Here is a 17,228-nt window from a genome sequence, read left to right as displayed (position 1 = left end):
TGGGTCTCCCACAAGGGTGGCAGGGGCCCAAGCACTTGGGTCACCTTCAACTGCTTTCCCAAGTGCACAAGCAGGGAGTTGGATCTCAAGTGGAGCAGCCAGGACTCAAACTGGTGTTTAACCCACTTTGCCACAAAACCATCCCCAAAAGTGGACAATTCTGATGGATCTGGAAACACTTCACATGGATAGCCATTAGCTGGGCCCTGTGGAAGATGATTGGAGGGGTAGGGCATGTAGGTGGAACCACGTGAACAAAAGCCATTTTTTAAGGCAGCCTGAGGCATAACCAGTGGCCTTGGGCAGAGAGTGTGTGGACAAATGGCTTAGGAAAGATTGAAGGCAGAGGTAAATTGACAGATAGGAGGGTGGTGCAAAGGTATAGTTCAAAATAAAAAAATTTGTAATGGGAGTCTGGAGAGCTGAGTGTCAAGTTAAAGAGTATAGGAATTATCTCACAGGCTAACAGGTTTAATATTAGACTCTCCAAGATGAAAACAGCAGCTGTAGGGGCCTCCAGGAGGTAGGGAGGATGGTGACAGGCAAAGGAGCACTCTGGGTTCCAAGGCAATCCAGCTTCAACAGAAGCCACTGTCTGTCTGTGTGCTTGGCATATTGGACTCCTGCTTTAGCTGAAGTGTTCTTAACATTGTCTCCAGAAGGCATACCTTGATGGCTTCCAAGTTCTTCAAGCAATTAGGACAGTAAATGACTGGCTTGAAATCTCTTAAACTGTATTATTGGACAGATTGTATGCATGTTGTCACTGGGCTAGATCTAATAGATAAAGAGGCATTCACAAACAGGTTGAAAGCCTAAAACTACAATAGTATTCTGTCAATGGCTTTTCCCTCTGACAACCGTTTCAATCACTCACAGCAAAACCAAAGGGAGGGAACCTCATGAGGATAGGGCGATCTGGATGTTCTGCTGACTCAACTGTCTTTGCTTTTTATCCTGAAAGATTTGGTATCCACAATACGGTATCATCAGACTTCTCATGGTCTCTTGGTAAATAAATAAGTAAACAAACTTAAATATGTATACTAGGTATGGAATAATGTGTCCATGTTTCCATAGCACGTGGAAATGAATCAAGAAGGAAACCAATTATTGTGATTACCTGAGCATTCAGAGCTGTTCTGACATGGGCTCTGGTAGATCGTGGAGGAAGGGCAGCATAGTTGCCGCTTTCTGCCTGATGTTATATCAATTCCACTTTAGGATTGGGGGAAAAGATCATTAGTATTTAACAGTTTCTTCGCACTTCCCTTCCTTTGCTCCCCAGTATGTGACAGCTATATTACACAATCACAAGAGGCTGAGGGGAGGAAGTCTCAGTGGAGGAGAATAGTACTTGCATTTCAGAACCATTACTCTGTTAGAAATAAAGAAAGTTTCAGGGCCGGCGCTGTGGCATAGTGGGTAAAGCCACAGCCTCCAGTGCTGGCATGGCTATGGGTGCCGGTTCGAGTCCTGGCTGCTCCACTTCTGATCCAGGTCTCTGCTATGGCCTGGGAAAGCAGTGGAAGATGGCCCATGTCCTTGGGCCCCTCACCCGCGTGGGAGACCCATAAGAAGTTCCTGGCTCCTAGCTTCAGATTGGCACAGCTCCGCCCATTGCAGCCAACTGGGGAGTGAACCAGTGGATGGAAGACTCTGTCTCTCTCTCTCTCTCTCTGCCTCTCCTTGTATCTCTGTGTAACTCTTTCAAATAAATAAATATATTTTTAAAAAAGAAATAAAGTTTCTGTGTTTTACAGAAATGATACTGGGGGACAAAAAAACCAACATTATTGCAAGAAGATGATGAAGGTCTGAAATAGAAAGTCCCTCCGGAAAGATTTGCCAAATAAATGGGTGAATGGCAGCTTGAACTGAGACAATGAGAAAGGAACATACCCAGATGCAAGGCTGCAAAATATATCATAGGCAGGCTACACAGATGCATAGACTGAATATGGAGAAAAAGACACATGATGTACTTTGGGTGGCCCTGAGGTTTCTGAGCCATCAACAATGTATAATAATACCTCCTCCTCCATTTTCTCTTTTTTTTCCTCTTCCATTACTTCTTCTCCTTCTTCCTCCTCCTTCCATAGGTAAATAGAGTAGAAAAGAAAATATGTTATATACGTTGCTCAGGACAAGTTTCTCTTGAGATGGGCATCAGATATCCAAGCAGAAGTCTTCAATGGACTGTGCATTGAAGAGCCATTGAGCCTGCAAAGAAGTATAAAGGTTTTACCAGCAGAGAAGGGATAATTGAGGTCAATTACAGGGAAAGAAATTGTCCAAGAATAATGTGTAGCTATAAGAGGAATAAAGAACAGCAAGGAACACCACTTTCAAAGAGAAATCAGAGGTTGAGGAGTAAACAACAGAGATTGAGCAAAGGGCAACATATTTCAGTCCACCTATCACAGTGTTTAGTTGTGTATGTGCCTGACATGTTTTCAAGACTATGTCCTTTGAAGAGGAGAAATACTTCATATTTTATTCCAAAAAGCTAAAATTGTGCAAACAGTACATGATAAATAAATGTTTGCCATATAAATACATATCTTAATTATAATGTGTATTTTAATAATTCTATATAAGTAATTCCCTTATATACTTGGTAGATACACGTTTATAACTTAGTGAAGTTGTCCAAATTCATATCATGCTTCATTAATTATAATTATTACTTTTGCATAATTATTAGCAGAGAAATATTAGCCTAACATGGCTGAATTTTAGGGACATTGGTCCAAACAGTAGGTGCAAATAACTTGAGACAGCATGCATACAAAACCAAATAATGCTCATAGATTCTTTTTCTGCTTGTATACATCACCAGGAAGCCAAAATATCTCAGCAACAACAACTTGAATACACATGTAAAATATTTCTGCAGAGACTAGGCAAAAAATATACTTGTTTTCCATAAAGGTATTTAGCATTCTATACTACATTTATACATTAATTTGAAGTTGTAGTAATAGAATTTCTACATATGTATTTTGCATTAATGCAAATGTAGATTCTAATGTTCAGGTAAATCATTTTACATTTTTAACACTATGTCTAGTATAAACCTGTGCTGGCTGACAAAAGCTGCCTACAGGGGTGATTTCAGGAGCACTCAAGAGCCCTCTACCCCCTCAAATACAGTCTTCAATGACTCTTTGAGGCTTCTGATTGCCTCAGTCTATACGATGGTTGTTAGACTGAAGGATTATAATCTAAAAACACCCATTTTAGAGAGGTCATAGAGACTTAATTTGTAAATAACAAGTTATGTACAAATGTGAAATTTGGAGAATTGAGCAACTTTTCATTTGAGCCCACTTTTTTTTTTTTAATTGTTAGCTCTCAGATTATAATTAGCTCTTGTCAATTATACAGGAAAACATAATCTGATCAATTTTGGCAGCCTTTTGCAATGGACAGAATCTGTCCTATACTCTGGTAAAAGCAGGCCTTGGCAGTTAACTTGAAACTCTCTGAGGGTAAAAACTGTACCTTACACACCTTTATTACTTGTCCTTGTCACTGACAGCTGACAGGGACTTGAGCAGAGTGGAGAAAGAAGATGAGTAAATAATCTCTTCTGTGAAGGATATGTTCCTGGACAAACGGAGATGGATAAAGACAAATGAATCAGGGAACATGAACAATTAATGACCCACAAAAATATCTGATACTGTGAAACATAATGATGAGAGTAAAAGATAACAGGAAGTTTTCTCCATTGAGAGACTTCCTCTAATATTATTCATTAGGAAGGAGAACATGTCATAGTCAGGATGTTTCCTTTCCAAGGCAAAGGAGAGGAGGAGACAATGCAGGCAGAAGCTCCAGGGAGCCCTTTTACTGATACACATTTATGTATGCTGTTTTTAGACAAGAATACCATCTATTTGGAGTCCTGGCACTCGCGGAAATTGATAGAACTAGAAGTACATTTGACATGTTTATTACTCGGGGGAATTAATCCGTTATGGCAATTAGTGTACTCCTGCAAATTTGTGTCTAAATACCAACTGAATGAAGGTTATGAAGACAAGTGATTTTAACGAGCATTGTGTAGTTGTATTTTCCCTAAGAAAACTGTATTCAATTTCAAAAAATATTTGACTCCTTAAGAAGTAGGAATAAAATATTTGAATAAAGCCAGGGTTATATTCTATCAAAAATGGTCACATGCACCTGAGTCCCACTAAACTGCTACCAGTTTTTATATAGCAGACATGGATAACAAAAGGGTCTACTTTCTCAGCGGAAACTAAGTTATGAAGACTAATTTATCTCAAGAAATACTAAATCAAAGATACACTGCAATAATTTAAACATGCAAAAATTCAGTTATGTAAAGTATAATTTTATCTAAAGAAAAAAGTTTAAAAACTAATGTTAAAAAGTACATGTGATTTTGTATTTTAAGACATATGAATTGTAAAGTAATACGTGTTCCAATGTTCATCTTCCTGAAGTTTTACATGTGGCTGCAGTTGGAGTCCCTGGTAGGTAGTAATATATTTGTTTACTATGTCCAGAAATGAGTCGAAGGGGCAGATGTTAATGTTGCATATATATATGCAATGGAGATATAAAAGACTTTCCTTATACAAATTCAATATTTTATAAACAAAACATTAAGATACGGTTATGTAAATTTTAAATTTACATATTGGAAACAAATAGCAAATAGAGCATTTTTCCCTAGCATAAAGTTATGCTTTAAACATTAACATTTAAATTGCCTGAATCTTAATAATGTCTCTAAACAATGTGATTTGTGGCATTTATTCAGGAACTGAGTAATTCACACTGAAACTTGTTTTGGTTTAAAGTTCTCTGTGAACCCTCTTGCCTGGTGTGCTTATGCCATCTGAAGGCCATGGGGTAGAGGATCAAAAAATATTATCTCATTGTAATTTCTTAACTTTTTGAGTATAATACACACGGAAATGTGTACATGTAACTAAGGATCTGATGAATTTTCACAAACCTAATAGATTTGTGAAACTGTGCATAGATCAAAGCATAGTAAATTACTACCACTGCCATAGTCTTCTTGTGGTTACCTCTAGTCACCATGCCTTATCTCCCTAGGGTAACCACTATCTTGATTTCCAGCAATACAATTTTGTTGCATTTATTTTTATACCTTAAATAAATAATTACAATAGTATATATTTTCTGTTTTTTAATTTTTTATTTAACATTACATTTGTGAGTCATCAATATTATCATTTGATTGTAGATCATTCATTGTTATTGTTAAATAATTTTCCTCTGTGTGACTGTATCACAATTTATCAAACCGACCATTTATCATCTTTCATGCAGTTTCCAGAGGAAAGCTGTTCTGAATAATGCTGCTATGAATATTCTTGTATATGACTTTGGTGAACATGAGCATGCATCTGTTTGGTATATATCTGAGAGAATAATGTCTGGGTCACAGTCTATGTCTTCAGCTTTAGTATAATGGATACTGTCAAGCTGCTTTTCAAAGTGGTGATGTTCCACCACTTAGGCTTATTTATTTACATGGTTCTTCTGATTTAACACATCCCTTCTTCAATCTGAAATCATACATAAATTTTCAATAATTTCAGGCCATTGTAAAGTCCCAGAGAATGAAAAAATAATCTGATCTAGTTTATGGATCCCTCAAATGGACGGCTCCTAACTCCTCATTCTGATGGTGTTTCTTATTCAAACAAATGGAATTGAGTATAGTGTATCTGGGAAATGATGACTGCAAATACCACACTCTGGTGGTTTCACAGGAGTCTCAGTTGTTACCATCCTGTTGAATATGTGAAGATACCGAGTCTCAGAGGGGCTAAATGACTTACCCTGATAAAAGGTTGCTGAGGGCTACTGCAATGATCCACTCAAGGTCTTTTTTAATTCCAAAACCCACCACCTTCTACTCTGTCATCCATGTGCCCCAGAATTATGCCACCCAGTGACTCTTTCCTATGGTTCATGGCTTAATAAGTTCCTTCTAGCACTTAGAATGTTTATTGTGAAACTCTTGGTGGGTTGATTTAGCCATGTTTATTTAGAGTAATTGTTTTCTGATAGATTATGTCTCCCTAACGTTCATAATTAAAATACTTATGTGTATGTGAAAATAATTTGAAAGGTTGCACAATCTTTCTTCCATATTAGTACATAAATAAAAGATGTGGTACTCTAGACACAGACACTGAAACAATATTTTTGCATTTATTCTTTGTGGTTTTAGTAATGGTCATAAGTTCATATTCCAAACATTAGAAGTACAAATACTTGACCTGTTTCTCTATTTTGAAAATATGAGCAAAGGCAGTTGCTATCTGTGACCTTTACTAAAGGTTTTTTTTTTTTTTTCCCTCCTCTGATGCATTGAAGCTACACACCAGTTTTCCACTAAAGTCACTATCCACAGGTATCTTTGCAGGTTGACATTCTATTTTACCTCTTGTAGTTTCATAATTTTTGCTAAAAATGTACATTTCACTTATAAATGCCATATATCAAGCTGCCTTTGTGTTTTATACAATGGTTCGATTTCAATTCATCATACAGCCTCTGCCCGAAAGTCCACTCTCTGCACATATCAGACCTTGTGGAGTTTGTTAAAGTAAATATCACTAGTAGACTCCAATCTCAATACTCTGGCTTCACTCCATGACCTCTGAGTTGGTGATCCTGTCTTGCTATTTAGTGCTAATTATGACTTTAAATGATACTGATGAACTGTTCAAAGAATTAGATGTGATTAATATAAAAGGCCCACATCTCTCACAGACATAAGGTAGATTACATAGTATCTTCATTCTATATGCCCTTACTTGGCCTGAAATAACTTACTTTGCTGTTTCATCTTTATCATAATTAAGAAATTATGCTGAATGGCCACATTTTTCTACAAATGAATTGAATTAATTTGCTGTGCTGTCATTCCCCCCATAGCACAAATCTTTGCCCTTGAAAAGGTATTCATTGAGGATATAGCATTGTGTCCTTGACCCTGGGCAAGTCACTATCGTCAGCAGTGTTTGGATGAAAAGATAGGAGGAATACTTATGATATTTTTAGGATAGCATGAAATGTAATAGATTTGGTATTTCAAGATTATAATTTAAAGTTATTGCAGGAGACTAGAATACTTTATAAAACAAATGGATTCAAATTTAAAACAGAAGCAGGAGGCTTATGAATTTAAGCATGCAGGATTAATTATACATGTATGTGGATGCCTATTCTGACAGAAATTCCTATAAAAATTGGAATATTTAGTTCACTTGGAGTTAGGAATTATCCAATATAATACAGATATAAGCCTTTTCAGTTTTATTTACTGATTTTAAGAATTACTATATACCTAATGTTTTACATGACAATTGCTCATGTTTTTTGAAGAAGATAAATAAAACCACTCTAAGTAGTAAATCCTTTTTTTTAAATTTTTTTCTTTTTGACAGGCAGAGTGGACAGTGAGAGAGAGAGAGAGACAGAGAGGAAGGTCTTCCTTTGCTGTTGGTTCACCCTCCAATGGCCGCCGCGGCTGGTGCGCTGCGGCCGGCGCACCACGCTGATCCGATGGCAGGAGCCAGGTGCTTCTCCTGGTCTCCCATGGGGTGCAGGGCCCAAGCACTTGGGCCATCCTCCACTGCACTCCCTGGCCACAGCAGAGAGCTGGCCTGGAAGAGGGTCAACCTGGACAGAATCCGGTGCCCCGACCGGGACTAGAACCCAGTGTGCAAGGCGGAGGATTAGCCTAGTGAGCCGCAGCGCTGGCCTTAAGTAGTAAATCCTTAAATCTTGCTTAAAAATTAACAGCCTAACACATAGAAGCAATTAATTGAAGATATTTCTGCAAGGAATTAAGCCAGTACATTCTAGAGACATTCCTTTCTGGATTAGACAAATATCAGAATAAAACAAATAGTGTGCATGATCTTTAATGCTTTCTTTGTCTATACTTTTAAAAATTCCACTTGTTCCATTTGGTAGTCTTGGTCAATTTATGTTAGCATTTTCTGACATCCATTTTCCAATCATTTATACTGTTAAGGTAGCATTAGTAATATTTTGTATCACATTAATAGGTTGCTATAGAGATATTCATAATAAATTTTTTCTCAGAAATGATTTTGTTGTTTAATACATGAATTCATTGTCAGATGTTTGATTGAATCCCCAGAATTATGCACTGAAAAAGATAAAAGAGATGATTCCAACCTGGGGGTATTATTGATAGCTATTTCCTATTAACTCCCTCATCTATAAAAGGAGCTGACTATTGTCTTTGTCACAAATTGAAGAATATGTAGAACTGCAACCTATGGGTATGATAATGAGTTCACATGAGAACGTACTGCTGAGGTAAGTGTAAATAAATTTATCCATGGGAAACCAAGCAGATTCAAATGTAGATGGAACCACTAACACTGAGGAACATTGTGGAAGTGACTCTTATTCTGCGTCTAATGGAAGGCTAAGATTCAATGAGGTGAAAGATTTCAAAATGGCTGAATAGGCAAAATATATGCTACTTTTATCTAGGCCAAAATAGCAGAAGAAAAGCAGAAGAAATGCATTTCCAGGGGAGAATTCAAGAAAAGTTTGCAGTGGAAATTCTACAGATGGAAGAGGGACTACATGGAGCATCGTGGAAAGTCCCAATGAGCAACCATGAGAATAGACACCTCTCGTGACTCCCAGAGCCAAGGACTGGAGGAGATGCCAGCTTTGGAGGGTGAGGTGAAAGCAGACTGTCGCAGGCCATGCCACTGGTGATATTGCCTGAGAGAGGGCCTTGCTAGACTGCACTGTTTTTGAGTATGGCCAGGAGCCCTAGTTGGGGGCAGGGTACCTGGCTAATCCAGTGAAAGAAAAGGGTATTTCTTTCTCCCCATCCCCTGACAAAGGCATCTGGCAATTCGTGGGGAGAAGGTGCCATTCTGACACCAGTAGAGGCTGCAGAGATTCTTGTGCACACAATTGACCAGAGGAATTTACCAGAAGGAAAATTCCACATTCCCCACTATCTTTGTGTATAGGGGAGGTTGGGGGAATGACTGAGGGCTGGGCATCCACTTAGGACTGTGAGTTTCCCCTAGCCTCTCAACATATCACAAGCTCTGGGGCTCAAAATGCCAAGGTGGAGGACACACAAGCAGCTGGTTCTGGGAACATCTCTGCTATCTCCATGGACAGGACAGGTGCACAGGTCAGAGCAGATACTCTGCACTCTATGACTTTGGGAGTCTTGCATGTTGTGACTGTGGGAATTCTGTGACTGCCTGATAGGGTGTGTGGTACATCTGGGTCTCTAGGCTATCACTGTTTTTGGCATCAGAAACTCAGAGCTCCAGATGGCACAGGGTGGGTATTGCAGATGGTTCCCTACTCACACTGAATACTACACTGATTGTTTGTGCAGTTAATGCATGGATGGGGGTTGTACTCACAGTGGGCTAACCCCACTCATTGATCACCTTGGCAGAAAGGAGGTGAGGATGTGATTACACCAACAAGCATGATCTTACCCTCTCCCCTTCTGACAGTAGAGAAGACTTACCCTGCCCAACGTAGGTGTCAACATAGATTCTCACCCTTCACTTATGCACTGACCAGAGCTCCCTGGTCAGACCCAGCATAAGCCTCTGTGTATTAACTGAAAAAGCACTTTATTAAGCCACAGAGGCATAGTTCAAAGACAAAAATCCACTAGAGGAGAAAACCAACATCCACAAAGACTTAAAAATAAGTGCAGAAATTCAAGAAACAAAACAAGGAAGACAACATGACATCTCCAAAGGAACACAATAGCACTTAAATATTGGAATGTGAAGATGAAGAGATTGAAGAAATGCCTGAAAAGGAACTCAAAGGAATGAACATAGGATTATTCAGAAGCAAGTTTATGAATTAAAGCAATCTATACATGATATCAATGAAAAATTTTCCCATGAAAATGAGATTTTGAAGAGAAATCAAACTGAAAAATTAGAAATGAAGAATTCAATATCTTAAATAAAAAATACAGTGGAAAACTAACAACAGACTTGATGTGATGAAAGAAAAAATATCTGAGCTTAAAGATAAATCTTGGAAAATCTTTCAGTCAGACCAAAAAATAATAAGAGAAAGAAATTAAAATAGATAAAAAACAATGTTCAAGATCAATGGGATATTATAAAACAACCCTACATACAGGTCTTAGGAGTTCCTAAAGGTTTGGAAAGATGAAATGTTTTAGTCAACCTATTCAGTGACGTAATAGCAGAAAACTTCCATAATTAGTAGAAACAAAGGATCATCCAACTACATGAAGCAGATAGATCTCTTAATGGACATGACCATAAAATATCTTTTTTTTTTAAAGATTTATTTTGTTTATTTGAAAGAGTTACAGAGAGAGGTATAGACAGAGAGAGCAGTCTTCCATCTACTAGTTCACTCCCCAGATGGCCACAATGGCCGGAGCTGCGCCAATCCGAAGCCAGGAGCCAGGAGCTTCCTCCAGAACTCCCATGCAGGTGCCGGGGTCCCAAGGACTTTGGCCAGCTTCTACTACTTTTATAGCAGAGAGCTGGATTGGAAGAGAAGCAGCCAGGACTAGAACCAGCATATGGGATGCTGGCACTTCAGGCCAGGGCTTTAACCCACTGCTCCACAGTGCTGGCCCCCATAAAACATCTTGACCATGACACATTGCAGTCAAATTTGCAACAGTAAAAAAAAAAAAAACATAAGGAAAAAAATTGTTAAAGTGTGCAAAACAGAAATGCCAGATTACTTTCAGAGGATATACAATTAGACTGACGACTGATTTCTCATCAGACATCCTATAGGCAAGGAAAGAAGAAAAAAAACTGAAAAGAATACTATACCCTACAAAGCTCTCATTTATGAATGAAGGTGAAATAAAGACCTTCCAAAACAGAAATTGAAAGAATTTGTCACCACTCATCTAGCCTTACAAATGATATTTAAGGATGTGCTACACACAGAAACATAGTCATCATTATGAAAGAATGTGGAGGCAGAAAAATCCCAAGTCAAATTACAAAAGAAATCCAAAGCAAACATTGGAATTTTTGTGGAAAAATGGCAGGATCAAGTCATTACTTATGTAAATGGAATAAATTCCTGAATTATAATATACAGACTGGCTAAATGGATTAAAAAAAAAAAAGACCAATCTATTTGCTGCATACAAAAAAAACACACTTCACAAAAGAAGGTACATGCAGATTAAAAGTGAAAAAATGGAAAAAGGTAGTCAATGCTAACAGAATGCAAAAATAAGCAGGTATGGCTATCCTAATATATGACAAAACAGACATTAACACATAAACTGTTAAAAGAAATAAGGGCATTATGTAATGATTAAGGGATCAATTGAACAGGAAAATGTGACTATAATAAGTATAAATACACCCAATACCAGGGTCCCTGCCTATTTATAACAACTATTAATGGATATAAAGGAAAACATAGACTCCAATACAATATTAATGGGGAATGTCATCACCTGACTTTCATCAATGGACAGACCAACTGGACAGAAAATTAACAAAGAAACAACAAATCTAATCTACACTATGAATGGAATTATGTTGTAACTACAGAAACTTTCATCCCACAGTTGAAGAGTATGGTTTTTTTTTCATCAGTACATGGAACTTTCTCTTAAATAGACCATATGCTATGCCATAAAACAAGTTTCAGCTAATTAAAAACAAATTGAAATCATACCATATATCTTTTCTGACCACAATGGAATAAATATGGAAATTAACAACTTAAGAATCTCTAGAAAATATGCTAACAGATAGAGAATGAACAAGACACTCCTGAATGAGTGGTGGATAATAGAAGGAATCTAGAGGGAAATAAAAAAAATTCCTGGAAACAAATGAAGATGACAATACAACATATAAAATTTATGGGATATAGCAAAAACAGTATTAAGAAGGAAGTTTAAAGCAATTAGTGTCTACATCAATAAATTTAAAGCCATCAAATAAATGAACTATAAATACATCCCAAAGACCTACAAAAACATGAATCAAAGCCCAACTTATTAGGATGAAGTAAATAATTAAAATTGGGGAAGAAATACACTAAATTAAACCCTAAAAAGTACAAAAGATCAATGAACAAAAGGATGGATTTTTGAAAAAAATAAGCAAAATGGAAGCCTTTTGAGTTCGCCAACTTCAATCTTATTCAGATATGGTCATAGACAAAGTGGAAGTTCTCTCCTCCCTTCAGAGAAAGGTACCTCCTTCTTTGATCGCCCCGTTCTTTCTACTGGGATATCACTCACAGAGATCTTTCATTTAGGTTTTTGTTTTGTTTTGTTTTGTTTTTTCCAGAGTGTCTTGGCTTTCCATGCCTGAAATACTCTCATGGGCTTTTCAGCCAGATCTGAATGCCTTAAGGGCTGATTCTGAGGCCAGAGTGCTGTTTAGGACATCTGCCATTCTTTGAGTCTGCTGTGTCTCCTGCTTCCCATGTTGGATCGTTCTCTCCCTTTTTAATTCTATCAGTTAGTATTAGCAGACACTAGTCTTGTTTGTGTGACTCTTAGACCTATCAGTGTGATCAATTGTGAACAGAAATTGATGACTTGGACTAGTGAAATGACATTGGTACATGCAACCTTGATGGGATTGTATTGGAATCCCCTGGCACATTTCTAACTCCACCATTTGGGGCAAGTCCAATTGAGCTTGTCCCAAATTGTACATCTCCTCCCTCTCTTATTCCCATTCATATTTAACAGGGATCACTTTTCAGTTAAATTTAAATACCTAAGAATAATTGTGTGTTAATTACAGACTTCAACCAATAGTATTAAGTAGAACAAAAACAAAAAAAATATACTAAAAGGGATAAAGTATTAAATTGTACATCAACAGTCAGGACAAGGGCTGATCAAGTCACTGTTTCTTATAGTGTCCATTTCACTTCACCAGGTTTCCTTTTTGGTGCTTGGTTAGTTGTCACCAATCAGGGAGAACATATGATATTTGTCCCTTTGGGACTGGCTTAATTCACTCAGCATGATGTTTTGGAATCTGGAAAACATCATGCTGAGTGAAAAATAAGCAAAATTGATACACCATTGGCCTAACTAATCAGAAAAAAGAAGACCAAAATCAATAAAATCAGAGTTGAAAAAGGAGATATAACAACAGATACCACAGAAATAAAAAGAATCATCAGGAATTATTTCAAAGAGATATATGCCAACAAAGTAGAACATCTAGGATAAATGGAAAGAAAGAAACACAACCACAGCAAAACAGCGATTCCAATTAATAAGTTTGAACAGGAATTTTTCAAAACAGGAAATTCAAATGGCCAACAGACAGATAAAAAATGCTCAGGATCACCAGCCATCAGGGAAATGTAAATCAAAACCACTGTGAGAGGGGCCGGCACTGTTACATATTGGGATAAGCAGGCGCCTGTAGTGCCTGTATCCTGTATGGGCGCCGGTTCTAGTCTGGCTGCTCCACTTCCAATCCAGCTCTCTGCTGTGGCCTGGGAAAGCAGTAGAGGATGGCCCATGCTCTTGGACCCCTGCACTCACATGGGAGACCCAGAGGTTGCTCCTGACTCCTGGCTTCAGATTGGCACAACTTCAGCCATTGTGGCCTTCTGGGGAGTGAACCAGCGGATGGTAGACTCTCTCTCTCTCTCTCTCTCTTTCTCTCTCTGTCTCTCTCCCTGCCTCTGCCTCTAACTCTGTCTTTCAAATAGATAAATAAATCTTTTTTTAAAAAAAAAAAAGCTCTCTTTAAAAACCACTATAAGGTTTCACCTCACCCCAGTTAGAATGTCCCTCAAACAGAAATCAATGAACAGTAAATGCTGGTGAGGATGTGGGGAGAAAGGTAGCCCAATCCATGTAAACTAGTACAACCATTGTGTAGGAGATACCTCAAAAATCTGAAAATAGATCTACCATATTACCCAGCAATCCCACTCCATGGAATTTACCCACAGGAAATGAAATCAGCATATGAAAGGGGTATCTATATCCCCATGTTTACTGAAGCTCAATTCACAATATCTAAATATGGAATCAATCCAGATGTCCATCAACTGATGACCAGATAAAGAAATCAAGGTGTGTGTGTGTGTGTGTGTGTGTGATGGAATACTACTCAGCCATAAAAAAGAATGAAATCCTGTCTTTTTTTTTTTTTAAATCCTATCTTTGGGAACTATTATACTTAGTGAAATAAGCCAGTCCCCAATGATTACTTACAGCACTTGTCTCTGTTGTTAAAATCAGTACCATTCTTTTTACTGCTTGTTGTAGTAGTGTAGTATTAATCTTGTGACTATAAAATATACTGAAAGTAGATCACTGTAAAAATTGAAAGAAAGGATATTGAAGTTAGGAGGAAGGAGGGTGGGAGCATTGGTGGAGGGAGGGTATGTGGGAAGTATCACCATGTTCTTAAGTCTGCACATATGAAATACATGAAATTTGTTCACCTTAAAAATTAAGATACATTGGAGCCATACCTGAAAGTGATTAAGGTTAATTACTTGAGCTCCATGTTCTAATTTCATTTCTATGTGGCAATCCAAGAAAACATAAGTTGTGTCTATGAGTGGCACATTTGAACACTTGAGTGAAATGATGTCAGGGTGAATATAAAATGTTAAAAAGAATGAAATTCTTAGCATAAGAAACTCACTATTCTATGAATGTTTTAAAGTATAACTTATCCCTTATTCTTGTATGCACCTTATGAATAGTGTGGGTATTGCCCTTAGGGTTCAGTATATTTGAACCATCTTTGGACAGTTTCTGAGGAACTTTAATAAAGCAACCAAAATTATTCAAAATTGATTTTATGCCACATGGACATCTATGAGACGTAATATCAGAAATAAATTTACATTGAATTATATCCCTCTTAGATATTTTTAAACCACATGCAGCAACTAAATCATGCTCTGGAATATATGGATAAGAAAGGTCACACTTTCCTTCTTTTTTGTAATGTAAAATGGTCTGCCATAAAGAAAAAGCAAGTGAAAATCAAAGAGATCTTATAACCTGAGAACTACAAATCAGAGATTAGATTCACCTTTTAGTACTTTGGTTCCAAAAACAAGAGCGGACAATAGCTAGATATTGAAGGTGACGGGTTTGAAAGTATACTGATAGTTAGCAGTTTGTTTAGGGAAACCATGAGAACAGAAGCAGTTTATTAGTCCAATGCATGCCTTTTAAAAATGTTGAAGGTATAAATTCTTTTACAAGCAACTTGCTTTTCCTTACAATAAAGATACACATTTTGTCTTCTAAATCTGTGTATCATAAAAAAAAATCTTTATACTTTTATGGAAATTGCATCCCATGTTCACTTTAAATTTTTTGTCTATTTGCTGCTATTGTTTCTTCAAATTTAAATCTTTGTGTTTCTTTGTATATAAATTTCAGATCAGAAAACAGTAACATTTTGGTCACTTAAATTTTTACTCACCTTTTGAGCCTCTTTTATTTTTGAAAAGAGAATTTCCTATGAAAGGTATGATGTTGAGGATTTTGGAACTATGTGTTGAATGGAGATTTTTTTTTTCATGGATATGCATACCCCTTACTTTAAAAACAAGTAGTTTTTATTTTCTCCTAGCTAATTGTATATTTATATGTCCTGAAATCAAGGTCCCTTAGGCTTGGAAGGACCATTAAGCATTATCTAGCTCAATTACCCTTGTGGTACTGAATCTATAGCTTCTCTGCTGAATCCCAGTGTTATCTGAATCAATACTTTCATGAATGGGAACATATTACCTTTTGAGGTGGTCTATTCTTTCTTTAGAGAGTGTGGTCTATTAGAGTTCTTAATATAGAACAAAAATATCTTTGGAAAACTTGAGAGGCTTAAAATCATGGTTTCTCTTCCCTCCTCTTCAAGTGTTTGCACATTTGCTATCATGACTTCTTCACCTTTCCAAGTCTTTTCTTCTCTATTTTTTCTTAGCAACAATAGGTCTTTCAACTGATTATTCTGAATTTCTTCATCATGTTTGTTGTTCCTGTGTGATCACAGCAAACGTTACATTAAGTGTGGCATCAATGTCTTTACACAATTGTTTGGATGTGTTCTGTCCAGAACAAAACAGAAAGGAACTGCAGTTTTGCTGGTTCTATTAGTATAACCTAAGATACTAAAAGACATTTTCACAGTCCATACATTGCTGCCATTCATTGAAAGTACTATTTGCTAAAACCTCTCTTCACATTAAGGTTCTGAAAGCACTGGTTTTATCCTCTGCTTGTTGTGTGCTCAAAAACATATGCATATTGCTCTTCAATAAGCAATTGTGACTATCAAATGGCCTTTTTTCCTCTGAATTCATATAGCTATTCTTACAAGTTTTGTGTTCATATTTAGGGTGTTTAGGAGGCAATAAAAAACAATTCATTTTGCATTTGTTGTTCTTTACTTTTGTTTCTAAAATTTTGATTCTTCGTGTTTGATTAGAAAATTCTAAAGAAAAGCCAAAATGAACTCATTGAAATACATATAAAATACATGATCCATTTGAAAGCCTACCTTTAGCAAGGCATATGGGGGGCCTCACTAAAATTATTGCTTCTCTGACATTTCTATCAAGTGCAAGTTTTGAGAAGCTATCATTCTTTTATTTTCTGTACTTTAGTGGAAGAGTTACACAAAGGCAACCCTAAAAATGTGACTGTTAAAGGGTAAACGCAACTGTTGATATTTTAGTACTAGTTCTCTCTTATTCTGGGTCCAAACGGATTGAAAGTATGTGATGTTATTGTTTTTGCTCTTTTTGTAATTTAAGAGCTCTTATTCACATGCTATTTTTTTAAGCTTTTTAGGATTTCATTCAGTAAGAGAAATGTGCAAGAAAGTGAGGGCTTTATTTAGGGGAGAAAGAGAGATCTAGAAGCTAAGCAGTGTCCATACCAGGCAGAGAGTATGCCAGGAGCCAGTGAGCCACATGAAGCAAGCATGCAGGCAGGAGAGCAGTGGCAGGGCAGAGGCCTTAAGGCCTCACACCGGGAAGCACAGTGCAACCAGGGTTCACATTCTATGAACTTTTGTTTTTATTTGTGCTTTTAATTTTCTAAGCCACCAAAGATAATTCTATCATGTTTATATATGCCAATTTTGTTTTTATATGTATAACCAAAATAAATGTAATGTTTTTAAGTCAATAGA

This window comes from Lepus europaeus, chromosome 2, assembly GCF_033115175.1.
Source record: "Lepus europaeus isolate LE1 chromosome 2, mLepTim1.pri, whole genome shotgun sequence".
In the NCBI taxonomy this organism is placed as follows: domain Eukaryota; kingdom Metazoa; phylum Chordata; class Mammalia; order Lagomorpha; family Leporidae; genus Lepus; species Lepus europaeus.
Note: the sequence above shows the minus strand (reverse complement) of the source record.